This window comes from Wyeomyia smithii, chromosome 3 (assembly GCF_029784165.1).
Source record: "Wyeomyia smithii strain HCP4-BCI-WySm-NY-G18 chromosome 3, ASM2978416v1, whole genome shotgun sequence".
Lineage (NCBI taxonomy): Eukaryota > Metazoa > Arthropoda > Insecta > Diptera > Culicidae > Wyeomyia > Wyeomyia smithii.
In genome coordinates this window covers 66,514,780-66,542,714 of record NC_073696.1, presented here as the reverse complement: position 1 = coordinate 66,542,714, position 27,935 = coordinate 66,514,780, and the positions used below count along the sequence as shown (strand labels likewise).

Genomic DNA, 27,935 nt, shown 5'->3' with positions numbered 1-27,935 from the left:
TACCTAATTTATGCAGTTTCATTGGTTCCTCTATACACAGTGTTTACATGTGACCTTTGAGCCGTCATTATTGATATTAAGTTGTTCTTTTAGATGCGTAAAACCCTCACCAGTGTGGTGTCCTTCATGGAACCATATCGAATGGCAAATATTGATGCTTGTTGAGCAATTTTCACCTCATTATTCGAACGCTGTGTGTGCCGATTTTGTGCGCACCACGAGTTCGACACTGCTTTTTCCGGAGACTGGTGCCACAAACCATTCCAGTCAAGGTTACAGTTTCACCATTTCTTGCTTCACTAGCAGCCATAAACTCATAACGACGACGTTTGACAGTTCCTGGATCGGCTAGCGCAGCATAGGAAAACAGAAAAGCCAAGGTCATTCCCCGGTGCAGCAGTCGTAAAGCAAGTGACTGCAAAGATTTGTAACCCCGGGTTCGTGGCCAAGAGTTCGAAAAGATCCATTGGTTTGGGTTTCTCGTTTGAAACGCAGAACGAAACTGGTCAACGTCACGTTGAGATTTGGAATTGCAACCACCGCAACATCTCTGTTCAAATTTTTCTTGGTTTCTGCAACCTTGACCGTGGGTTGGTTGCAAGCAGTAAATGAACTTGGGTTTGAGTAAATTAGATTACTTTCTGGTATTGTTTGAAGAGCACATCTACCTGGCGGTAACCCTATGAAATGATTAGCAATTGGCATGATTAAATTCTGACAGGCTTACAGTGTATCAAATAATTTTCAAAACCGTGACACATGTTCCATCCATTCTGCCCATAATTCAAAAATTGGCTAATATGCCATAGGCACCAAATCGAAATTTGAAAGTTTTTTGTCGGTACAACATAGTTTGACTGTTCATGACAACTTTTTTATTGAGCATATCACCTTTTATATATGCTGGAACCTTGCCGATGAGTTGAAACAGAGACATCTGTAGAAAAATTCCATCTGCCACGTATTTTTAACACAGTAGCCGTTTTTTCAATTATAAACGAAAGGTCAGTTGACAAAACGGTGCGCAATTTGGCTAATATCCATACGATGTGAATTATATCGTACTCGTTGGTGATGAAAATGGTTTTAAATTTAATAAAACAACACGGAAGCACAAGTGAGGATGAAAAGGACGACGATATTATTCATAGTAATCTCACAATCCACTTTCCTATTTTTTCTCATCAAATCCAAAGTAAAATGTGGATCTTTTTTTTTATTAATATTACTCCTAATCAAAGAGCTAAATATCATTTTTTAAATGTAAAGATCTATGACAGAAGGAAGCAGTCCACGTTTTGATCAATGGGTTCCGCAGTACAACAAATAAATTCTTGTAGCATCAAATATTCTTCGTGGAAAAGTCAAATTTGATGCAAGGGCCGTACGATCGCTCTTCTGTCACTAGTAACCACCAAGCTACAACACACTTTCGAAAGTTAGAAGAAACACAGTTCAGTAATAATACACTGGTTCGTGAACATGCCACAGGTTCATATTGGATATTGGATATTAGCCAAATTCTCAATTATTTTGGATATTAGCCAAAATTGTTTCACGTTTGCTGCCTTCCCAAATGCATTTTTTGACAATCGGCTTCCGTAGGGACCTTGTTTAGGGTGTGTACCATTACGAGAAACTGTTTTCTCGATTTTGGTAAAAATGGCATATCAGCCAATTTCTGAATTATGGGCAGCATTGGAGACTGTATTTCGTCAATTTTTCGACTCACTGTATGTGTGTGCAAATCATGTCGAACGAATGACCTACATACACTCGGGCGAGATGTAAGCCAATTGTTGCCGCTGTTCAGTCGATTCCGGAGTGCTTTCACAAATGGCAGGTAACGACTCTAATTGGCACAGAAAAGCACACCTTTCGGGTTAAGCTCCTTCGTCGGTTTGCTGCTGCTGCTGCTGCTGCTGCTGCTGCCGGGCCCTCAATGGCCTCTAATGAAATTAAATATTTATAAATATTAATCCGTGTGACCATTTACTGTCGCAGAGTACTGGGTTAGCATTGTTTTTGGCTTTGTGAACCTAAACCACATCAGAAAAGCCGTTTGCGCTCCGGTTTTGCCATTGCTTGGTCCTCGGAGCGCATTATCCGTGCTCTATGTCAAACGAATAATGCGCTTAGTTTGGAGATATTTGTTGTAGTAGCGGATTATGCATTTCAGACGAAAATTGAAACCTATAGCTCTGAAAGCGATAGGACGGAATCGGCAGGGATTGAAAGGCACAGCAGGTGAATGAAATGCTTTGGATCATTTGGTGAAACAGTTTTGCGAAAAATATTTGCTTTTAGCTAATTGGTTCATAGCGTGAACGACAGCAGAAGGAAATCGCTCAAGCTTGTACCTGCTAGACAATTTATGTACGTCTCATATTTTCAATTTTAACTCAAAATATTCCAATCAAAATTCTGTTGCAAAAAATTTCTTTACACCTTGCATAAACATCTTCCATGTATGTACGGTTCAAATAGTCATTAACTTTCTCGAGAATCATTCAAATTTCTAATTGTTATCCGCGAATTTTACGGCATCAGCGTACTAATTTACATCTTCTCTTTTAACATAGAATATTTTGAAGCTCAACATACAATGTTTTACTTGTTTTATTATCTTTATACTATAAGTGATATGAGACTTTGATAAAAAATACTACAATCTCCAGGTTATGATTTTTTCATTAAAGTTTTTAACATTTGTTACTGCCATAAAAATATGTTTTTTTTTCCTCTGTGCGACCAGAGACATTTTTGATCTACTGTGATAAATATGGGTTAAGGGAATATTGACGTATTTTTTGAACAGGCAAAGATCTCAAAACTATTAGTTTATAGTTTTAAAAACCTTGCCTGTTGAAAAAATTTGTAGGTTTAAAAAAGTTTACATGGCCAGTTTTATCGAACGACTTTGAATTTATGTTTTTCTGAGTTTCTCAATAAAATATCGTATAAATTTTACTGCGAATATTTTCCAATTCCCAGTAACTAAAATACAATAAGGTTGTTTTTTACGCGGGGGATGCGTTCAAAATTTGTATGGGCCCGCGTAAAAAACGACTTTTTTGAGTTGCAAATATAACAAAGAAAACCGTCCTAAAACATTAAAACATCGTTTTAATATGATTGTGGTCAATCTAGAGACCAAACTTCAATATTTTAAATTCTGAGTATTTACACCAAAAATCATGAATTTTTTTGAAAACTGATATATGATCCCTCGTGGCCTAAAACGGAAAACGAGATTGACATGAGGTCGATATCTTGTACCGGTTTTGAGTAATGGAGGAAAGCAACCCGCTTAAAAAAAACCGCGATAAAAACGACCTTACTGTGGATACCAGTTGAAAAAATATCCAGGATGACAGAATTTATTAAAAAATCAACTTTAATATTTTTGACGTAGAATTACGTCTCACGGCAAAATTATGGAAAAAGAATGCAAATCAAAGACACTTAAGGCATTGAAAGCATCAAATGCCTATAACAAATGCTTATAACTCAGTGCGTTTACAATTGATTTTCTTCATTCTCGTAGTAATCGATTGAAAAGTTAGTAAAACGTCCTTCATAATGCGAAAAATCGTGATTTTATGACGCTTACTAGCTGTCCCGGTAAATTTCGTTTCACCTTTTTTTTATTTATTTAGATGATATTTAACACTCTGAATTGATTTCAACATCCAATTCCGATTTGTTTAGTCAGAAAATGCATAAAACGGACATTGAATACGTTCAATCTTGAAAGAAAAATCGTTTGATATGATTGGTTTTATCGGAATGAGAACATCCTTGCCTTTCAGCTCTGTCTGTACATCACCTCGCTTCTTAAATACCCATATTGGATGACATTCGGTCATTTGCAGCTTATTTCCAGAAAAGGAAGTCGTCAACTTGGATTTCAAACTGGCGTGTGGAGTGAATTTTTGGCCTCTGACCATCAGTCTGATGCCGGAAATACCCATATCGGGTAGTATTCAGTCTTTTTTGGCTGTTTCCCAGAAACCGGAGGTCACCATTCGAGAATTCAAAATGGTATCTGAGGTGGATTTTTAGTATCTGTGCCTCATCATGATTACGGAAATACTATATATGGTCACTTTTGGCTGTTTTCATAGCCCCGCTCTCCTTCCAAAGTAATCACCCCCAAAAACCTTCACATGCTAAATTTGGTTCCATTTGCTCGATGAGTCCTCGAGCCTCATCGACTAAACAGCAATTTATATTGTTGCGGTATTTGTCCCAAGCTAATGGGCTTATGTTCTGTATTGGAGAGAAAAGTGAAGGCTTGAAACCTGCAAATAAATAACTACATTTAAAAAAACTAAGGATTGTAGCCAACGGTTACAAAGGCCTGTTGTGATCGATAATCTGACCACCGTTTTGACGTGTGCTGTCATCTAAAAAATTGAGTAGAGTTTTTCAAGCAAACTTAGGCGATGGAAATACTGGAAGGGACGAACGTTGCAATCAATTTTACAAAATGGTCATGAAAAAGATGCCAGTTTTTCTTATCATTGATCTAGAACTGTGCGAAAAGAGATAATTTTTTACAATTTTTACAATAACTCCTTGTGAGAACTACCTCTTTTGTGTCTTGTACGAAGTTGTGTGTTTGAATTATAACAATCATATGCTGAACATGGTTGTCCTCGAAATGCTACAGTTTTTGAGATATAAAAAAAATCAAGTTTATGGTAACGTCACAGACAAACAGACGTACCACGAAATTTATTTACGTGGATCAAAAAAACGGTCAATTCAAATGAGTTTTGGTGTTGTGGATTATTCCCGTCGCAGCGGTAGTGGCGCTGATGTGATATTTCTCTTTGAACCCAGTTGACAGTAGAGATCCTCAGAGAGAGAAAGCTATAAGAGTTAAAAAAACCGCCGATTTGGCAACTGTATTTCATATGTCAGAGGTGCCAGATTTCTTCTCAAACGCATTGTTGACTAACTATTTTTTAGACTCGTATTTTCGGTGGTGACGATGGAAGTCCTGGGGAATAATAAAGTGCACCAGAAAAACCGTGATTAATTTTTATGTTTATGTTTAATTTTATTTACCATAATTGATTATTATTTTGTGAACCACACACAAGGATTGTGAACCTTCGGTTAAAAATCACTGAGATAATGCAATTTTGAAGCATTCTCAATTAATTGTTTAGCAATAGAACAAATAAAACGTAAAAAATAAACAAATCCTTTATTGTACCCGATTTCAGTACCTCTCAATGTGTTTCTTTTCTTGTTCGTTTGGCTCGGATTCTGACATGTTCGTTTGGCTCACAACATTCTTTTCGCATATCTCTCCCTCTGAGTATTGCTAGTTGACAGTTGTCGCGCGTAGTCCTGCGCGCCGCCACGCCGCGCCGCCACCACCGACACTTTCACGCACGCCGCCGCCGCCGATGATTTGGACTCGGCGCGCCGCCGAGGAAATTTTTACCGCGCCGATAGTGATTGTGTATGCTGGATTTTTTCCTGATTATAGAAATACCGCAAATCACAGCCGATAAGGGAACACTCGTATATTAAGTAACCCGGAATTTGGCAATTCTTAATACCCTTTCACTCCGACGTAACGCAATTTTGCATGGTGGCCTCACGCAGTGTAACACTTCGCTAAGTACCTCCCCTGTATTTACGTATTTACGAAGGGTACGGGACACGAGACATATGGAGGCTAGGCATATGGATGTTAGGCATAGTATGCTAGGCATACAGACGCGAGGCTTAATGAATGTGATGCATAATGGATACGAGGCATACTGGCATATGGCATAACGGACGCGAGGCAGAATGGACGTGAGGCCGAATGAACGCGAGGCCGAATGGACGCAAGGTCGAATGGACGCAGACCGAATGGACGCGAGGCTGAATACGATATTGTATGATCGCATGAGATCCAATTATCATGACTATGTGTTCCGGATTTGCAACATACATTCCGCATCAGAGTCTATTGAAAAATATGTTGCACCCTTGATGATTGACAAAAAGCGTCATTCAATGAATTCTATATTTAACTCAGATATTTTTTTCTCTACGTATGTAGTTTAAGCGTAAATATATTCCTAAAGAGTTTAGGTTGGGCATGATATTTTTTCAAATCATGCGGCGCAGACGCATAACCGAGAGCAAGGAAACGTGGCGGCACTAAGCTGCCGAGGTTTCCACTGTCCGTGCCGGCCGCCGACCAGCCGTCGGAAGCGGCGGCCTCTTGCACACAAACGACTGGTCTACAGATTTGCTAGGTCTACTCAAACAGAGTTTCTTTCCCTTCGTTAAGTCCGAACGAGCGGTAGCGAGTAACGACATCATTCGCTCGAACAGCGAGTCAGCCGAAGGCCGCGAGTGTATTACTTTCTAAATGACATTCTGAAGCGAAATACATGTTATTTAAAGAGGGCTGTGATGATGACGATAATACCGTATTCCACCTCACTTCCCATCGGCCTTGCGTCCATTCGGCCTCGCGTCCCTTCGGCTTCGCGTCCATTCGGCCTCGCGTCCAATCGGCCTCGCGTCCATATGCCTCGTGCCCGTATGCCTGCCATCCATTATGACTAGCGTTCTATGCCTTGCGTCCGTATGCCTTCCGTCTGTATGCTTAACGGGTTGTTTCCTAAGTGTAATTTATTTTAATTTGTGGAAATTTGATACGATATTTGACATTAAATATTTAGATTTTAGTCTTTTTTATCGAAAGATATACAAAATTTCGAAGTCATTATCATAATTTGCACGGGGCCAGTTTGCTTAGAGAATATTGTTTCAGTTACTATAACATAAGTTTATATGTTTATTTTAATTTTTAATTTTTATGTAAACGTATGAGCAATCCGGGAATGTTAAAAAAATTAAGAAAAAATGATTAGTGGTTTTTCATCTATTGTTTGGTAAAGATTTTAGTTTTCTCTAGAATACTAAGTTTATTTTAGATCAATATGCGAGAATTCATTTGCTGAATTTTCCTTACTTTGTTGCTTGAACGTTAAGGCATCGAAAAAAACACATTCAGCTATTTTCCATTACGATGGTGATATTTGCGGATTTTTCGGTCAGAATGGATCGCTTTCGACCCATCATATTCAAGGGTGATTTTCATAGTAATGACATCACATAGTTCATGTGATTTTGTTGCTTTTTTCACGCTATTTCGAGCAAACAAAAATTTTCCAGATGGTGATGAAGAATCTGAGGAGTTCAACGAAGAACTCTATTTGAATGAAAAGAGTATCCCATTTTTTCAGTTTTTCCATAGGTAACCTAACAAAATATATGAAAGTTGAAAACGATCCTCTAACGTAAGATCTATCGAATTTTCCCAAAGTCGGTCTACGGTTAACCAAAATGAACTCATCGACAAACTATCTATCTTTTTTTTTTCAAAACTGAACGCACACATTATGCGCAATTATAAGTGGTAATTAGTGTCACGCCGATACACGCCGCCGCCGCCGCCGCCGCCGATATAAGCCAACGGCGTCACGCCGGCGCGCCGGTCGCCGCCGACGTAAAATGTTTTCTACGCCGCCGCCGCCGATTATATGGTCGGCGCACAGGTCTAGTCGCGCGCCGTGTTACCAAAACAGCAGAAAGGTAAAAAATTTATCTTCTGCGGAATGTGTCCAGTAGGTGTCGCACAAGTTAGTACGAACCAAATTTTTTTTAAAACTGGTGCGACTGTTTGTCTGTGGTAACATTATTCACAACTTTGCTGAAGACGTAATTTCTAAAGTGTAAAGCTGAAAGGCTTGATTTTGCCGCGCCAGTAGCGTCGGAGTTCCGAACTAAGACTTGTTGTCATTTTTTGAGGCTTTTTATATAATGTCAAACAGATGATAACCGCAGGAAAATATGAAACTTCGTCAGATATCACAACAAATCACGGTCTTTGGAAAATCTATATTAGGTGTGCAACTAAGTTATCGCTATTTGTCAATAGATGGCGTCAACAGCAAGTGCTGCTCTATTTCAACATACACAAAAATCGTTTCTTACGCGTGGAATACATGCCGCGTAATAAAACCGCGTGAATTCCGGAATCCGCGTAAAAAAAACCGCGTAAATCCCGGAATCCGCGTAAAAAAAACTGCGTTATTTTTTGCGATCCGAGTGAAGAGAAACCGAAATCCGCGTAAATTCCGGAATCCGCGTAAAAAAACCGCGTAAATTCCGGAATCCGCGTAAAAAACCGCGTAAATTCCGGAATTCTCTTAAAAAAACGCGTAAATTGCGGAATCCGCGTAAAAAGCCGCGTAAAAAAACCCGCGTAAAAGCGACCTTAGTGTATCTAAAACGTAGAGAATCAAACTGAGACAAATGGTAAACAACATATGGTTGTTTTTGTTATGTGCACTTAGATAACTAGGTTGGAAATCATTTTCTCTCCCTTGTTATGAATCGCGTTGCATGCTTATTAATATAGAAACGCTTGAAAAAAGAAAAAAAAATGCTTCGGTAACTCTTATTAACGATTTAGTCTCACAACACATACGTTCGGAAAATTTGCAGGAAAAACTCAACTTCTATGCTCCTTCACGCTCATTAAAAACGCGAAAAAATTTAGTATCAAAATCTTATAGAACAGAATGTGCCATGGCCGGGCCAGTTAATAGTATGACGAGTCTTTTTAATAAATATTGTGAAGTTATTGATTTAACGATGTCACGAAATGCTCTTTGAAAAAAATGAACACAAGAATTACATAACTAGCAATCGTTTTTCAAGTTGTAGTCTACATCAGTCTACATCAAGATGTAGTCTACATCAGTGATTTTATTATGGTATCATATACGTTTAGTTATGTGAAAATGCATGATTTAATGCAAAATAAGGGTCGTTTGTAGGAAGTGTTACTTTTCTCATTTAATTCAAAGAAACCGGCGACTGAAGCGCATCGAGAGTTAGAAAAACTTAATCAAAATACTGCTTTAAGTGAAATAACGTACTGTGATTGGTTACATTGTTCAAAGACGGTAATTTCGACATTGACTTATTGAGGTGTGAAAGCAAAAATAATGTTTCTTGTTTGGCCGGATCACTCAAAACTAAAGAGTTTTACTGCATTTGCTCAGTGATTATTATATCAATACCTATGTCTTTCCAGCGCTGGATGATACATAGAAAAATCGATTTATTTTAAGACCAATTCCTAAAGCACCTTCAAACAAAACTTTCGTCGCACTCACGCCTTCCAAAACCAATTTACCATTTCAACCCATTTACATCATTATCAATGCATTCGTGGGAACCGTGAGGCCAAACCTACAATTAATAATATAACTTCGATCCGTTGCGTCCTGCAGAGCTGCACACCGCCACCCCCGTGACCGTCAACGCGAGCGACGCTATCGAATGGCTCTGTTGACGGAGATTTTCGTGAAGCGTGTTGAGTCGTCGGTCAGTCAGCCGAGTCCCTGCGGGGATCATCACCCGGATGTCGGGGCGTGTAAGCGCAGACAAAACATTGTGTTTACAATTAAACAACACAAATAACACTATGCTATGTTTTTCCCTCCAGCAAAGTGGCCAAGGGCGGCGACACTGACAATTGATTACGCCGCTGTCGATACGATTTGAATAATTGGGGTTCGTTCTTGTAGCTTCGATTGAACGGCGGCGGTGGCTTTTGGATCGCTCAGCATGAATCCTGTTTTTCTTAGAAGATTCAAATTAGTCACAAAGTTAGTCATTTTCTTCCACCTATCAGAATTGTGATAGTCTTGTGTTGTGTTCATACATTTCTACGAGAATTTTGTGTTGTGAAATGTCGAAATAATTGATTGGATTGAGAATTTTTATTTTTCCAAAACCAATTTATTGTTGCACTCATGCGTTCCCGTTTCAACCATGTTCTCCGGTGCCGGAAAACAAACAAAAATATTATCCCTGTGTATTCGCTGGAAACCAGCAGCGAAGCGGCAAAGTTGAGAGCATGTTTTCGCCGAATTTTAACCTCACACTTGCTCCGGTCAATTGAAGATCGAACGACGCACTGGCTGTGCCGTCGTGTGACCTTTGTCGGCATCGGCTCTGTCAGGGAATGCCAGGAATCAAATCCGGGAAAAATATAACTTTCCGCCAACGACGACGGTCTGTTGTTGTTTTTCTATTATCGCAGCCCTAATAGAGCCATCGTCACATTGCACACACAATAAAAATAAATAAATACCCGAACTACCAGGATACACACGGACAATGGACACCGGCAACAGGCAAAGGAACCGAAAGATGCCGCCAAAACCCGATATCCTTCGGAGGATCGTCGAAGCACATACTGCTGAGGGGAGAAGAAGGACGCAAAAACATCATTACGAAGCTGTCATCGTCGATATACATTTATCTTGTTGCGATTTTTGTTCTTTTGGCTAAAAACCGTAAAGAGAGCAAACGGAAGGCGTGGTTCGGTACGTTTGATCCAATTGTCCTGCGGATTTTTTTGTCCCCCGATCCTTTAGTGCGTGTCACTTGCTTTGCCAGTCTGCCGGCCGTAAGGACACGCACGCATACAGAGGCTCTTGGTAATGTTATTTTATTGTTTTCTGCGCGATGTCGGCATTTTCTTACAAAGTGGAACCCAAGAATGGATGAAAACAAATCACTGAAATTCTTTAGATTAATATGTCAAAATACACCCCGGAGAGTTGCGTTTTGCGACCCCAGCGCTCGGACTGCACTGGAGTAGATGGTCACTTGAGCACGCAGTGAAGCGTTCCAAAGTTAAGTGTTTTCGGGGTCTCGTTCGCTCGATAGACATGTCGGTTGTGTTGGTGAGTCCGCTGGGAATGGCGACTGGCGTGGAGTAGAGAAAGTCGCCAGAGAGCATTTCATCCTGAGGGAGATCGAAGTTCCTAGTAGGTGGTAATCGGTGGAGTGTTATTTATTAGTCTTTTTGTTCGTTTTTGTTCACCAATTGTTTTGGAAGCGTATTACGGAAGCTGACTCATTTCCACCTGGAATACGATTAGCAGAAGGATGAGAGTTTTGTACCTATATTAGTATATTCATTTCTCTTACTCAATTGAACCTCAATCCCCCAACGCTTCTAATCTGCTGCTTTGATTCATTACCCGTGAAAATTAACACCATTTTCAATTCACCTCCAGAGCAGCTGTTGAACGCATTTCTCCACCACCCTGGGAAAAACAGCACACAAATCACAACAATGTTGACGTTTATGGTCACTTTAAAATGTATTCTCCATGTTTCCACACACGCGAACAGAAAATATATCCACACCGTTATTACCTGAGAACCCTAGGTCACATCTTCAACAGAAACCGCTGACCGAATGCGAAAGGCTGCTCATTATATTGCAGTCTCAGACCCGACGATCCAGAAGAACATCTCAATCAGAGCTCATAAATTGCTGTATTATGTTCCGACCCACGGATGTGCATCATCCTTAAAGGAGCTACGCTCGATTTATCTTCATTTTACCCTGTCTGGTGTTGCTTTTTGTTTTCGCTCAGTACAGCAAACCACCGTGTATCCGCTGCTGGTCCTGCGCGTTGCTCTACCTGTCCGTCCTTGATTCCGTTTTCTGAGGAAACTTTTCTCAAGCACCGCAGACGAGATTGGTACCTACTCGACGACAAGCCAAGTGCGGCAAACCTTCAAAAGGACTTTGTTCTCATCGATTGCCAATAAAAAGATGGATTATTGATTTCTGATAGCGTTCTCGGTGAGATACTTTTTCACCAGAGAAAAGGGCAAGCAACCCCGAAAGGCGAGGGCTGCAGTTCTCAAGAGAAGGTTTGAAGTTTGCAGCTGAATGGGCAGCGAAAAAGAAAAAGCATTAATGTCACTTAAACCGAGGGAATCTTACATTAATTACTGTTGTAAATCGACTTGTATGAAAGTTTGACTATCCATCTATTTTTACCAACATTATGGTTAATCATAAAAATAAGGGAATATATTAATTAAATATCGAATTTAATGAACAGAAATAAACTTTTGTTTAGAACGGCAGAGTAATTGCTCGCCGGGTTCGTCGCTTCTACGTTGGCTAATGGGAAAACTCATTTAAGTCTCTGAAAAAGTTACCTTCACTAGGGCCACCAAAATTGACAGGAAAGGTTAAAAAACTATAAAGGCGAGACTGTTAGTGCCAGGAAGAATGTCGAACATATATGAAAAAAAGTTCAACAATGTTAAAAATTTAAGAAAAAATGTCAAAATGGTCAAAAATGACAATTCTGTCTATAAAACAATCGACTAGAACTGTAGATATCTTTTGAAAGTTTTTCATATCAGAAATAAGAGGCAATTTTGTATAAATTGACCTCAAATCTAAAACAGTGTGATTCTGTTTTTAAACGGAGCAATCGCGTACCATATTCACAAGCTTACAGTTCACCGTTATGTTTTCACTTTCATTAGGGGTAGTTTTGGGCGCTTTCCAAGTTGAAACCTAACAGTATTTTTCAATGTTTCGCAACTAGCGTAAATATTTCCAAAACATGCAATACAAGTGAACGGTCTTTTTTTCTTCCAAAACTGTTTTTGGAGACACAACTTAATTGCTCTTACGGTTCTTGAATCTTTTTCCTTTGAGCCTAACGGATATTGATGTTGTTCCCAGAAGCACACTCTAGAAAACTGTTCAAACCTAACAAAATGGTTCAATTTATTAACACGGCTGACTGCGAAGGATAACCAGGTACAATTCACTGAACAGCTTTTTCCAACTCGTTCGGTCAAAAACAGACCAATAAGCTGCAATAAAAGCAAACTTGTAGCCTAACCAGAATCCTGATGAGCCGATCATGCTTGTTTTCGCTCGTAATTGAAGCCATCATAAAAGTATTAAACGAAAGAGTTAAGGCTCACTTTTAACCCTTTCATATAGGCAAAATCCAGCCGGGAGGTTCTATTTTTTTTGTTGCTCTCTAGCGTGGGATGCCTAAGACAGACCCAATCCATCAATTACTTGCTATTTGCAGCGGAGTCGAGCGTCTCGAATGGATTTGCCCGCCCTGATCCTTGCGGTAAAGCTAACGTCACCGGGAGAGAGCCTTTGCAAGGCGATAAGACCCAATAAAAATCAAATATTTTCGTTCATCCATCGGACCCCACTCGCTTACCTTGAACAACAGTTCGAAGAAATTGCTTTATTGGTGTAAAGAATCCGGCCGGAGTAAACCGAAAGGGTTAAGTTCTTCTCTCCAATCGAAACCAAAGTAAATTGCTAATTTATTATTCAAATTCTGTAGGGTTTTATTAGGCCCACGAGGACCTTTAGTAGTAATTTTTACAAAGCTGAGCTTCATTTCGGGGTTGGTTTTCTGCTTATAGCTGTGGTTGTTCTCCTTTTTCTTCAGTTTGGTGGGAGGTGAAAAAAGGATTAAAAATATTGAAAACAAATTTTTACGAACCTTTTCGAACTTCCAACGTTCCATCGGTCGGTCGAAATGCCCGGCTAGTCTTGGTTTTGCCACCACTTCGTCTCACGAGCGGGCAAATAAACATGTCCAATCACAAATAAGGGGGAGGTATTTCCATAAATATTTTCAGTATTTAACGCTAAATTATCTGCATTATTGCCAATTCTGCTACCGAACAATGTATTGCGGGGGAGGCCAGCAATCATTTGCATATTGTTCTTCGACTGCTACTACTGTTGCCGCCATTGCCCGGGGTTAGAGATGATTTGGCGAAGCAGTGGCAGACTCTAAGCTCGATTTATTACCCTTAGAGATCCGCAAAACAGCATTTACAACCGAAAACTCAGCGCTCGAAATTTGTTTGCGGTTTCAAACGATGATACGGTCGAACAATTTATAGCTTGTTTGATTTATGGTACATAAATGGTTGCGAGTTTGCTATATTGCTGTCAAATTATTGAAACCTGTCTTTCAACAGCTTTCAGATGGCTTGAAATCTGTTTTCCTTTACAACCTAATTGAAATGTTCGTTAGATCATTTTAACAGGCCACCTCCATGAACGGCTTGGTAGAGCAAAAACATTGTCTTAAGAAAGTTTGTACCAGAGTCTGCTGGCTCTCTCTTTCTGTCTCCCGGATACTCATTATTTTATTCTAATCACAAAACAAAGCGGTGAAGGTAGTACAACATCATCATTATTATACGTTTTACAAGCATCACCGAAAACCGGAATTGAAATGATGTTCAAGCTAACTCAGCATAATATAGAGTGGTGACTTGATACCGGTAATATGTACAGAATAAACATACAGTTAAAGTTGAGCAAAATTTAAATAGAACTGAAATTTCTAAAAAAGCTTCGGTTGCAGAAGCTAACACAATATAAAAAAATTATTGATATAATTGATATAATATTCTCAAATTTTTTACATGTCCGACATTTTTGGCATTCTTGACGTTTTTAGACAAATTTGGTATTTAATTCTTGGCATGCATAGTCATTTATGATATTCGAGTTTTTTTTTGATCTTTTTGACATTTTTGGCATCACGCTGTATGGGGAAGCACAACAAAAGAGGTTGGTGCCACTTAGAATATATACTAACTTACTACATTGATATAAATAACCGAGGTTATAAGCCTACTTTTATAAACGCGATACGACAAGAAGTCCTCGACTTAACCCTGTCGAGCCAAAAACTTCAAATAAAATGTTTAATTGGCATGTCTCTGAAGAAATATCCTTATCAGATCACATGAATATACTTTTGAACTATGTGGTTGGCGAAACCTAACCGGAAACCTACAGGGGCGCCAGGAAAACCGACTGGAACTTGTTTTATAGCAAGCTAGCAACAGAAGGATCTTTAAAAACAGTTCTCATCTGAACTGATAAGAAATCCCTGACAGAATGCAATAAGAAAATCAGAAAATCAAGAAGAAACAGTTGGAGGCACATGTGTGAACGAATCGAAAACACTGCGACTGCCTTTCAGGAGACATCCACTATCAACACTGACGAGGTGCAGAATCTAATTGAAATACCGCTAGGATAAAAGTTCAGGAATAAGCCTGCACCATATTCAGTGAATCGAAGAACGAATGGGTAATTGATTAATTCCAGGCTTTTAAATCTCCGGAGCTGGATGGAATATTGCCAATAATGTTCCGAAGGGGTAAACCGCTAATTATTCCTCTCATTACCGAGATTTGTCACGCAAGTTTAACATTAAATTAGGGACCATACTTAAATTACGTAGCAATCATGTGGGAGGGGGGACCCAAGCAACAATTGAAACATGATTAAACAATAAATTGTAATCATTTGTTGCACTAATGAAGTTTTGAGGTTTCAAGGAACATTATTTGTTACTACGATGAAATTGTAAAGATACAAGCAACAACTAAAGTTGCATCGCTGCTTCAAAAATCTTTACACCAACAACGTAATTCGCGATGTTGGATTTGTTGTTGAAACGTGGAAACGGCATTTGAAAACCTAACCTTCACTGGATAGACCTAGTGGGCGGAGCATATAAGTTGCCAACGTGATGCTTGCGAGATACACAAAACAAACACACAACAATACTCCTAAAAGATGCTGTCACGTTCTCAAGTCATGTAACAGCACTTTTTGGTCGATCGTTCGCCTTATATTTGTTTCTGAGATGAGATTATGTACTGCGTTGTAACTTTTTGCTGAGGTTTATACTGATGTCAATGTCTTCAAGGCAAGGCGAGCATTTCACATACGGGAATGTTGCTGTTTATCATCACACCCAGGTTCTTTACAGCGCTTCTTACAAATATTATCATCTTCACAACACACGAGAGGGAAATATTACACCTTTATAACGTTTAAAATGTTAAATAAAGTAATAACATTGCTCAGGTGACTAACCAATGACCTTTTATTTTATCGCGCCTCTGATACTTGGACTAGAAGTCATCCAAAAACCATTTTTACAATTCGGCTGAAGTGCTGATGAATTAAAGAAGCAAAATTAAAAACTGAGAATGAGCATGAGCATAATTAGAGAAGCAAAATAAAGACTGAGCCATAAACTTGCAAGAGTTTCTACAGCAAACGACGTTAGAAGAAACGTGAAAATTGAATAGAAATTGATAACTGGAGTTGAATCCTTATTCGCTATACAGAAAATCTTTTATTTACCACAACGCCATGTAATTGCTATTCCCCTCAAGTTGCTGCTACGATACATCCTTGTTGCTAAAATTTGACTGTGCAGCAGTTACCATGTTGTTATCAAATTCCACGCATAAGTTCATACACATTACTGTTTCATTCTTGTAACTTGTGTTGAAACAACGAAAATGTTGCAGTTGGCTCCGCCTCCTGCGCTTTTTTTTTGTCATTGTATAAGAAACTGAAATGTAGCTGCAACTTAGTTTCGCATAAGAATTTGTTGCTGTGATGCACAAAATTCATAATCGAAACAAATGTTGCTGCTTGGGGATATCATCGTTTTGTGACAAACTGTTATAAGGGGGAGGGGTTAGATTAAAATCGACGAAGCATTTATTTTAAAAGACCGTTTTTTTACAGGAAAAATGTATACTAAAATTACACTGGAACATTGCGCAAAGTTTTGCAGCTTTTTATCTCTGGCATTCTGAAATCTTCTGAAAGCTCTGCCACACAACCATCGCTTGGATTTTTAAATTTACGTAAAAACGTGTTTTTTTACATTTTTCATAGAACCGGTGGAGAGGGAGGGGGGGTAATCGAGTGCTACGTTTTCTCCAGGGAGGTTTAAGTTTTGTGACCAAATGCTACGAGGGAGGAGGAGGGTTTGAAAATCATGAAAAAATGCTACGTCATTTAAGTATGTTCTCTTATATAACTACAAGTTGGAAGCAAACTAAAGTTATATTTATACCAAAGATTGGAAAGCGAGATAAAACGTTTCCGAAATCAGTCCACCAATCAGTTTAACATCCACACTGTCAAAAAATATGGAAAAACTGACTGATCATCAAAAATCATTTTACTCATCAAAGCAACAAATCCACTATAGATGCGTTGCATAAGCGTTGGTTGGCGAAATCGAAAAGACTATTGAAGGAAAAGACATTGCATCGGTCACATTTGTCGACATCGGAAGAGCATTTGATAATGTCTCTCATCATTCAATGTGGAAAACTATGAGTAAGCACGGCATTGATGATTGATATCATGCTTTGCTTAAAAATCGGAAAATCACAGCCCAAATAGGTGGCACATACCAGAAGAGATAGCAACCAAAGGATGCCCCCAAGGGGAGGATTCACTCATGAATGCTTTGGTCATTAGTTGTTGATGTTCTTGATCTTCTTAAAAGCCTGACAGAAAGGGGTTTTGAAGTAATCGTCTTTTCACATCCACCGAAGCTAAGTTTCTAGGTTCTGGTGTTCAAAAACAAGCAGAACGGCCGCTCGAACGAAGTTAAGCAAACTACAAAGGCTAGCTAGTGTATAAATATGCGTTGCTATGAGAAGTACTCGGACTAAAGCTTTGGAAACAATTTTTCATTTCTCTCCTCTTAATCACACGGTGCAGCTGGAGCCGGTAAAGTGCGCCCTAAGGCTGACCAGTCAAAAAAACATCCCAAAGTAGAATCTAAGAGGACATATTAAAATACTGAAAGACTTTTGAATAAACGAACTCATAATGAAAAATTAAGACTGGCTAGAAAATAAGCCAAACTTCGACATATCTTATCAAATCATTGAGACATAACGGGAAACTAGGAAAAATGGAGGAGTAGTTCGATAAGGCTCAATAATTTTCTACACCGACGATTCTAAAATGAAGCTATAGGGGCTGGTATCACCGGGCCAGGAATAAATGAGTATTTTTAATGGGACCCTGGCCAACAGTTTTCCAAGCTGAAATATATGCAATTATTGAATGTGCATACGTCTGTCTAAAGAGGAATTACCGGCATGCAAATATCTGTATTCTCTCAGGCAGTCGGGCAGCACTCAAAGCGCTTGAAGCACTTGTCTGCAAGTCTAAACTAGTCTGGAAATGCATTCTTTCGTTACGGTAGCTGGCACAAAGAAACCATGTTCTTTTATGCTGGATACCCGGACACTGCGAAGTTGAAGGCAATAAAAAAGCTAATTTACTAGCAAGACTAGCCTTTTCTGAAAATTTGATAGATCCAGGACCTTTTTGTGGCATCCAGGGATTTAAGAACAGAACTTGATGAGTTGGAGAGGATGGCCATTAGATAAAATTGGGATGCTGTAACTGGCTTACGACAATCAAAAAAAAAAAATAAACCCAAAATGTGAGAAAACCGTCGAGTTACTCAAGCTGAACAAAAAAGACCCAAGAACGATAACTGGATTGTAGCTGGTCACTGACCGGGCAAGTATCACCTCAAGACGATAGGCAAACTCGATGATGACAGGTGCCGTTTCTGCATACTTAGGAACGAAACTTCGGAACATCTACTCTGCGAATGCCGAGTATTAATATAACGCAGACTGCGTATCCTCGGGAAAGGATTCCTAAGCCCTCCCTAGCAAGTTTTAAGCCCCCCTAGAACTACCCAGAGAATAATTGTAGTCAATATAAATACATTCCATTCTTCTTATCATTGCATCAAAATCAACACAAATTGAGATGTCATCATTCATTGGCTGAGAACTAGTACAGTGCCCAGGATCGATTCTCAAACCTAGCTCTCTTACTTACCTTACCAGTAAGACGAGAGCCGTGGTGGCTCGTGCTGTATCGAGGAGTTGTTGCCATGCTGCTCGGGTTTGGGCTGTGTTTCGCCAGTTCCCCAGACGTCTCATCACCCGCAAGTCTCTTTCGATCTGGTCGAGCCATCGTGCACGCTGCGCCCCCTAGTCCTGAACGGGGTTGCTGAAGAGAAGTGATTTCACAGGATCATCGTTCGGCATCCTTACGACGCGACCGACCCACCGCAACCTATTGACTTTCACCAGGTGTGCAATAGAGTGGCCTTTTTTGTAACATCATGCGTTTTCGATGAGCGCCCGGCGGAAAAAGTTTCCTTTTTAATCCAAAAATAAGCCATGAAAATTTGAAGTTGATCCGAGTTCATTTAATGGACCCACAAAACGCTTTCATTAAAAAAAATAGATTCTCATAAGAATTGCTGTTTTTTGCCTTAGTTTCTTAAAGTAGTTGTACATTTTGCGTCGAAATACTCTTTAATCATAAAACCATATCTTTAGGGACATTCACATGTTACGTAACGCCCAATTTTAGCAATTTTGAATACCTTTCAACCCTGAATAACACGATTTTGCCACAATTTTTTTGGGGGCCTCGCACAATGGAACTCTTCATTGAATATTCCCTTCTTCTGAGTACGTTACGTAATAAATGAATGACCTCTTGTATTCGTTAGAGGATTTGAAGCTGCCATTGAGTGATTATATCCCTAGCGAACCGTCACAACCGGATTGGTGAAGCAAAATTAATAAAGTTATTAAGAGCTTTTTGTATGGATTTAATGTTAGTTTTAGTATTATTATTATTATTTTTTCCTATGAAACAGTTTAGGTCTCGTTATCTTAATCCACTAGGACGGTGATTTTTTTTTTCAAATAAAGTCGGTAGATCTCATGTTGATCGAATTGCAATTCTTATGAGTTACGATGGAACAGCTGAGTTCTTAGGCGCGCTTAAAATCGATTCAAGCTCTGGCAAAAATATTGCCCAAGAAGTTCATAATACGCCAGTGGATTGGAATATTTCGGAAAAGTTTCGAAAACTAACCAATATTACTCGTCCTCTTCATATATATGAACTTTTATGCAAAATATATTACATGGCAAAAGCATCGGACCTTAAACACCTTTCTTCAACCATTTCACAAGAGCATCAAACGAAATCATTCACAGCTTCAATGATCCAAAAGATCGCTCGAAATGGTTCGATGATGATTGCAATCGAATCAAGAAATTTTATACAATCAATTCGCGGCGATTATGAAGTGCTCTTGAAGCTATCATTTACATTTCTTGGTTGTAAAGCGACCCTTGTTCACTTATTACACACAAGATTCATGGTATAAAAAAAATATATTGCCTGTGAAAAAAATTGCTCTGATCATTAACCATAAATTGCATCCGAGACATGTCCCTTTTTATCGTCAAACTTTACATTCAGGTGTTTTTCGCTATCCATTGTATGATTCAAGTAATGAATTTTCTACGTGATTCTTTCGCATATATCGAAATTGATAGTCGTTTTAGACGCTGTAACTGAAAAAATGGAGAATCTTGTGGTATTTAAGCGCAGAATAAGTTGGATTGGCTTGATATCTTGCTTGAAATTAAACGAAAAATGATCAGGCGATTGAAAGCGAATGGTCATTAAGGTGAAACGATGTTGAAGCCAAAAACAGCCAATTTCGAGCCACCACTTCGAATTTTCAGAAGCAAATCCTGAACAGTTACTAGTATGTAATCCATCCCATCTCGTTTTTTACAAAACCCATGCTTTATCTCGAGTTTTGAACTAAATATTGATTTTTTCTACCGTGACCCAGCCGATTAGAAAAATAATGAGGAAAGCAAACTTTTGTCAAAAAATATTCGCTATAAACGACGCCACAGAAAATGGTGTTAAATTCATAAAAAATTCTCACAGTGTTTCAACACATAATGAAAACAAACTATAGTTTACATTGCATGTTTTTGATTCATACCGTAAAAATACCCACTTCATTCAAAATCCGAACTTTCTTACAAACACCAAAAGTTTCAGATTATTTTAAACTTAAATTAGGATGATAATATAACGATTTTATAGAAATACAAGTGTATTTGAATACGTTTATCGAGAGATACAAGTTAAAAAAAGAAAAAACTCCGTACAATTTTCATGTAAATCGATTTCTAAAATATAAGCGTTTTGTGGGTCCATTAAACAAACTCCGATCAACTTCAAATTTTCGTGGCTTATTGTACAGGTCAAAAGAAAACTTTTTCAGCCCGGCGCTCATTAAGATCGATAGTTTCAAAAACGGCCATATAAAATATGAGCGCGTGCAGCTCATGGTTCATGCACTGTCGCCATTATCCGTCGTCCGTCTGTACTCCACAATAGATAGTCCGCAGCACCTTCTGTTCGAAAACTCCAAGAGCGTTGAAGCCAGAAGCGTTGATGTATCGATTCCGTAGAGAACTACCGGTCGTATCAGGTACATCGTCAACTTTTTACTTCGTCGCACTAGACTCGATCGAAGTGGTCATGCCAATACCCCCACCACAATTGGTGCGTACGTTTGTATGTCAGAGAAAAAAGAGCCGTCGATGAGAACATGGTCAATTTGGTTTGTTGTACGTTGGCCAGGTGATCTCCAGGTGGTTTAATGGATGTCTTCTTGGGGAAAGCAGGTTCTTCGGACTGCCAGTCTGCGGGAAGCTGCGAAGTTGACGCATCCCTGGCTGTTGTCGTTCGTCACGGTTTGCAGGCTGTGCAGGCTAATCACTTATATATGTCTTCCCTACCGACCTGAGCGTTCATGTCCCCAATGACGATCTTGATGTCTCTACGCGAGCAGCTGTCGTAGAGTTTCTCCAGCTGTGCGTAGAACATTTCTTTCTCTATAACGGGACGTCCTTCGTGAGGGCAGTAGGCATGGAGGATGGTGTAGTTGTTGAACGACACTATTTTATGCGTTTTTAAATAGACGCTGCTCTGTTTTCTATTTTTTCAAATGAAATGTATGAAAAATAGCCCCCCCCCAGAAATTTTCCCTAGTTGCGCCCATGGGAATTGTTAAGGCTCACAAAACACACATTTTTGCCAAAGACCGTATATATCCAGAACTTTTCCTTACAAAGTTATATAATATTTTTGCTTATTTTTTCGATAACTTCAAGAACGTATTGGTTAAAAAGGGGTATGTGGAATCACGATGTCAAGACCTTTCCTTGTAGCTAAGCTGAAGTACTATAAACTCTATTAGGTTCCATTTGTCCCAATTCACCCATACTACAGTAGGGCGAGCATATGTTACAGTAGGTTTTCATATGTAAAAAATTCTAACTTTTTTGTGTTAAGGGATAGAGGAATTGTTTATGCGGCAAAGTTTTATAACGTGCAAAAATATGAAACTTTGCTGTACAAACAAAAGTCTTATCTCCTGTGGGTACAGAGTTACAGAGTATTTTCTATCAATGTTACTTAGAAGTTAGTTTTTGCACTTAACTTTTGTAAGTTACATTTCACAAGAAACCGTTGTTCTAAAGAAGCATTTGGGCATGCAAAAGACACGTTTTTGTTGAAAGCCACACATCTCCAGAACTTTTCCTTACAAAGTTATAGCATATTCTTGCTTATTTTTTCGATAACTTTAAGGACGTATGAAGTAAAAAGGGGCGAGTAGAATCATGGTGTCAATACTTTTTCTCTAAGTTTAGCTCAAGTGCTCAAAACTGCTATAAGTTCCATCCGTCCCAATCCACCTAATCTTTATTCTATTCTTCGTTGTAAAATTTAACTAACAAAAGTTAAGTGCAAAAAACTAACTTCTAATAACTTTGATAGAGAATACTCTGTAACTTTGTACCCAATGAAGATAGGAATTTTGTTTGTTCAGCAACACAAAAAAGTTATAATTTTTCATATATGAAAACCTACTGTAACATATGCTCGCTGTACTCTGATATGGGTGAGTTGGGACAAATGGAACCTAATAGAGTTTATAGCACTTCAGCTTAACTTCAAGGAAAGGTATTGACATCAAGATTTCACCTGCCCCTTTTTCTTGAGGTTATCGAAAAAATAAGCTAAAATATGATATAACTTCGCAAGAAAAAGTCCTGGAGATATACAGTCTTTGGCGAAAATATGTGTTTTGTGTGCCCTAACAATTCCTCTGAACAACACTTTCGTGTAAAATGCAACTAGCAAAAGTTAAGTACAAAAAACTAACTTTTAAGTAAGTTCCATGTAATATACTTTATAACTTTGTACCGAAAGGAGATAGGATTTTCATTTGTTCAACAAAGTTTCATATTTTTTAATCTTCTACAACTTTGCTGAATACACTATGTTTATATCTCTTAACACAAAAAAGTTAATTTTTTATTTTTAGTATAGTAAACTTTTCAATTTGCGATTATGCGGATCATTTATACAAACAATTGTTCCGAAGACACTATTAAGCTAGGATGAAGGTGAAAGGCGCTATGGAATTAAGTTCCACTTTTTGCCTTATTGGACCACTGTGCGATGGTCGCAGTGGTTCAGTCTCTTACAGGAAAAAAGGCGTTTCTACTTCTTGCTTTCAATGATTTATTGAACTGCTTTGATTTTTATGGCTTTATTGTCTTTTTTCCACTGTTTTTAACTTCTTTGTCATCCGTTTTAAAGTTTCACCAATATACATCACAAGGTCATTTGCCATGTGAAGTAGTAAAAGTATGCAACTTTTAAAATATATCACGATTTAAACTTACATAAGCTTGCGAATTCTTTTCTGTTTATATTATGCGCAGCTGCTTCATCTGACATAAATGCTTTTTTTTTGCAGAAATAGCAAATTGTTTCATAAAATCCATTAATTTTGAAATGAACAATTGAACAGTGTGTCCATGTTTAAAAGTTTGCATCGGTTCTAGTGTTCAGAGAGAACTGGAGGATTTCGCTAAGGAAGGTGACGCAGGGCCAGCCGGATAAATCATCGCTGACAGCCTTCAACCCTATCGATCCATCACGTATCGATAGGGTTTCAGAAAATACAAGTGGTCTCAAAAATTGGTCTCACTAACGCACAATACAAAATTTCAAGCAGCGTGGATCAGATCAGCCTTTGGAAACTCTAGTGAGAAACCAAGTTGTCGAATGCCCTTGGCAATTATCGAGATGTAGTGGTTGTTGGATGATAGTATTGGATCCTGTACGACTCCCTAATCATTCATTTTGTAACGATTAATTTGTTGCGAGAGCACCAATCCATAAACAGATTGAGCTGGTTTTGCAAATAGCAAAAAAAAATCAAATCAGTGGCATAAACGAGTTTGCAATCCAAACACAACTTCGAAGCAATGTCGTTTAAAAATAGTGTGAACAACAGCGGGCCTAAGTTACTGCCTTGGGGCGCTCCGGTTTAATTGCAGCAGCTCGAAGATAGACAGGAGTTAAATTGAACACGGAGTTAGCGGTCAGTCAGGTAAGTCCTTATCTACGATAACAGCCACGAAGAGATCCAAGATGAGTCAGTTTCGCCAACAGTATATTGTGATCGATTTTGTCGACAACCGCCTCCAAATCTGTGTAGATGACATTGAATTTTGTTCTCCATTGCAGTAATGCATATGCTGGTACGCCCAGGCCCACAAATTCGTGGTATCGGATCTGCCAGGCACGAAGCCCTTCTGATCATTAGAGATGTAGCTCTTTGACTGACTACAAATTTAAACATATAACAATGCAGCTCTGTCTGACTGTCTGTCTGATCCATATAGACTTGGAAACTACTGAACCGATTGGTGTAAAATTTTGTATGTAGGGGTTTTAGGGCCGGAAAAGGTTACTAAGTTAGTTCGAGAACCTTCCCTATTCTAGAGGGGCTCCGTACAAATGAAACACAAAATACTGTACATCTCGAGAACTAATCAAGTTAATGGAACCAAATTAAGCACGTAAAAGTTTTTAAGGGCAAAACATATTTCAATGGTGGTCCGAAAAAGGAGGGGTTTTTCTGTAAGGGAGGGGTATCATACAAATCAAATCATCATACAAATTTTTACACAACTTGAGAATTGATCAAGCATATACAGCCAAGTTTGGCATGAGAATGTTTCTAAAGGTAACAAATATGTCCATGGTAGCTCGACACCCCTCCCTCTTCCGTGTAAAAGTTTCTAAAGCCAAAAAATATTTGCATGGTGGTTCGACACCCTCCCTCTACTGGAAGGTAGGCTTCTATGCACATGAAAATAAAATCTTGAAGAACTCGAGAACCAGTCAAGCAAAAAACAACCAAATTTGGCATGTTAAGTTTTTTGGGAACAAGAAAAATTTTCATGGTGACTCGGCACCCTCCTCCTTCTAAAAGAGAGGGCTTCCATATAAATGAAACACATTTTTCATTACAATTCTAGAACTAATCAAGTAAATGGAACAAAATTGGGCACGTGGAGGTTTTTTGGAGCAAAAAATATTTCCGTGGTGGTTCGACACCCTTCTCTTTTCTGAAAGAGATGGTTCTAACACAAATCAAACACAAATTGCTATGGTTATTTGACACTTCTCCGTACTCTGAAAGTGGGGGGGAGGTCTCCCAAACATTTCAAACAAATAATTCAACCAGTTTTTTTGAAAAATTTCCTAAAACGGGATGATGCACAGGAGCCAAGATCCCCAGACGCCATTTTTAATTTTAAGATGGCGACTTCCGGTGTTTCGGAAAACAACCGAAAATGACCAAACACCATCCAATATCAATATTTTCGGAACCATAATGACTAGATGACGACTCCCGGTTTCTGGAAAACAGTTTAAAGTAACCAAGTACCACCCAACATGGAAATTTCCGTAATCGTGATGATGCACAGAAGCCCATAATCGACTCCAGGTATCATTTTGAATTCTTAGAAAGCGACTTCCGGTTTTTGGGAAACAACCGAAAGTGACCGAATACTATTCAATGTGGACATTTCCAGAATCGAGGTGATGTACAGAAGCCAAAAACGAGGATGTTTTCATTCCGATAAAACCAATAATTTCAAACGATTTGTCTTTTGACTTTGGTCGTATCCAATATAAATAGGAATTAATGAATTTGGAATGTTCAAAATTATTAAAATAAAAAAAAAAATTGGCGGGATGAAGTTTTCCGGGTCAGCTAGTTTCGAATAGATTTGACGCTGCAGATAAGACGAGTTGGCATGAAATTAACCATTTAATTAAAATTGTATTGCCTTTCGTTTGGTGCTATTTCAAAAAAACTACGTGAAGTTAAAATAATTTGACTCAAAAGTTGAAGTGTTAATCACCCACAACCGAACTAATCATTGCAGGCAGAGAATCGTAGCACTTTGAATCATTTTGTTGTTGTTGTTCATTCATGACACTCTGCTCTAGCACTGTCTGTTCGTTATCGAAGCGAATGTGAAACCACGTCAGCTGGTTCTTAACAAACGACATCCGCTCAGATGCCATTCGTAGTTCTTCGAAATGGCGCGAGCGAGCTCTGGCGAGCTCCGTAAGAAAATCATCTAATCAATTTGTGCCGACCTATGAGTGTAAAGAGTCACAATATTTAACCTTAAATATTGTAGACCACTTAATTGGACGTAATTGAAATAATGGAATAAATTTGATTGCTCACACCATTAACGGTGACTGTTTGCTTGCTTCATCGCTTCAAGTGCTGTTCGATGTTTACTTCAGTTCGTAGTCTTATTGCGTCTTGGAATGCAATTGCGATTTCTTTTAGCAACGTTGACTCGACCACTTAGCTATTAATTGAGACTCGTTGACAGTTAGTGAAAAGGGTAAGGTCGCACATAAGCAGCGGAAGGAAACCATTTGATCTCTGCTGGTTGGGTGCATCCGTTCTTGGTAAATCTTTTGTACTCGAAATCGCATCCCATCGTCACTCGTTGATCAATTTTCGCACAATAGAGAACGTCACTTCCTAATCAAACGTGATTATTTTAATGATTCGAAAAGCAACACAACACACCCTTCTTCGGGTAGTTCGCAGCAGGAGTCCATCCAGACACACAGCTGATGATCCCTTCGGATTTACGGCCACAGCATCCAAGCGTTCGGTCCGCCGTTGTCATCCACAACGCCACAACGACGTATTCTGATACGTTCTGTTTTGTTACTTTTAATGATGTCGAAAGTACGCTATCACATGCGTCCGTTAGAGAGTAAAGTGAGGCAAACGAGCAACCTAGACCAGTTCACATGGACGGGCTGGATCAAACCACCAAGTTTCTCCCCCTATCAAACTCTGTCAACGTGAACGAGTTCCACCCCCTCATGGCCCAGCGGTAAGCATCCTTTATCGTCACCGTCACCACGCCGGCACTAATAACGCATAACGCATCATTATTTTTGTTTCTGTTACGAATTTACCAACAATCGAACTAGGCGGCCAACAGAGCACCGAACGGCCGTGAGCAAAAGAAAGGGGTTCTCCTCCTGGTTAACCAGTTTAGGCAGTTTAGCGAACCCCTTTTCCACCCGGAGAGCAGACGCAACGGCAAATCTGCGCTATCGCGCACGTTTCACACCGATCGGCCGAACGGCACGTGTCCCATTTGTATTCATAACTTGTTTTCGGTGCAATAAACGATCATTGAATGCCTATCTAGCTCTATTTATGTATATGCTTTGAAGCACAGTGTTTTAACGAGTGGCGAGAATGACTTAATCAATGATTTTCCGCAAACGTTTTGGGTAATACGTATACTTCCTCTCGCGGCGGTAGGGTGCTTCCAATCGGTTTTTGTTCTTCACTGATTTTCAAATGCTTTTAACTGATAATGAACCTTTGACTGTTTAATAAAAATTTCTCATTAGTTGAATTCTCTATTAATAATTAGATGAGCAACAATTTTGTGTTTTTACATAATTGATCGCAAAAATTTTGACATAATGTTTAACATGTGTATTCCAATCAATCGTGATGTTTCGGTAAACGTCTGTTCCTGTGCTCTAGAAGCCATAGTTCATATTCGTGAGCTGTTTTATATGAACGACTCGTAGACAATAACACCGTCTGCAACCGAAATAGCCATTAGTTATTGTTGCAACATATTTTATTGACACTGATGCAAGTAACGTGAAATTGCAGACAGAGAAAACCAACGGTAAACTATTTGTTTTAAAGAGTGTTACTTGTTGTGCAAATAGATACAAAAAACAGTCACCCTAATCCGGTTCAAAAAAATGTTGACAGTGCGGTTGTTGTCGGATACCTCCCAATAGACAGAAAAAAACAACGTCCATCCGCACGCTTCAGCTCAGCACGAGAGCAATATTTTGCTACTCGAAGCCGTTTTTTCCC

At 39.0% G+C, this 27,935-nt stretch overlaps 2 long non-coding RNA genes across 2 annotated transcripts in view; one reads left to right on the top strand and one right to left on the bottom strand.

The window, feature by feature from the left end:
* Positions 1 to 27,158, top strand: part of LOC129732492 (uncharacterized) — a 39,739-nt gene extending 12,581 nt beyond the window's left edge. The window contains exons 2-3 of the long non-coding RNA XR_008729275.1: positions 26,767 to 26,916; positions 27,017 to 27,158. This is a non-coding gene — a long non-coding RNA (uncharacterized LOC129732492). The remainder of the gene's footprint in view (positions 1 to 26,766; positions 26,917 to 27,016) is intronic.
* LOC129732491 (uncharacterized) lies at positions 10,308 to 11,430 on the bottom strand. The gene is made up of 3 exons (XR_008729274.1): positions 11,269 to 11,430; positions 11,038 to 11,156; positions 10,308 to 10,973 (listed from the first exon to the last, which is right to left on the bottom strand). It is a non-coding gene; the product is annotated as an uncharacterized LOC129732491 (long non-coding RNA).
* Positions 27,159 to 27,935: the final 777 nt, after the last annotated feature.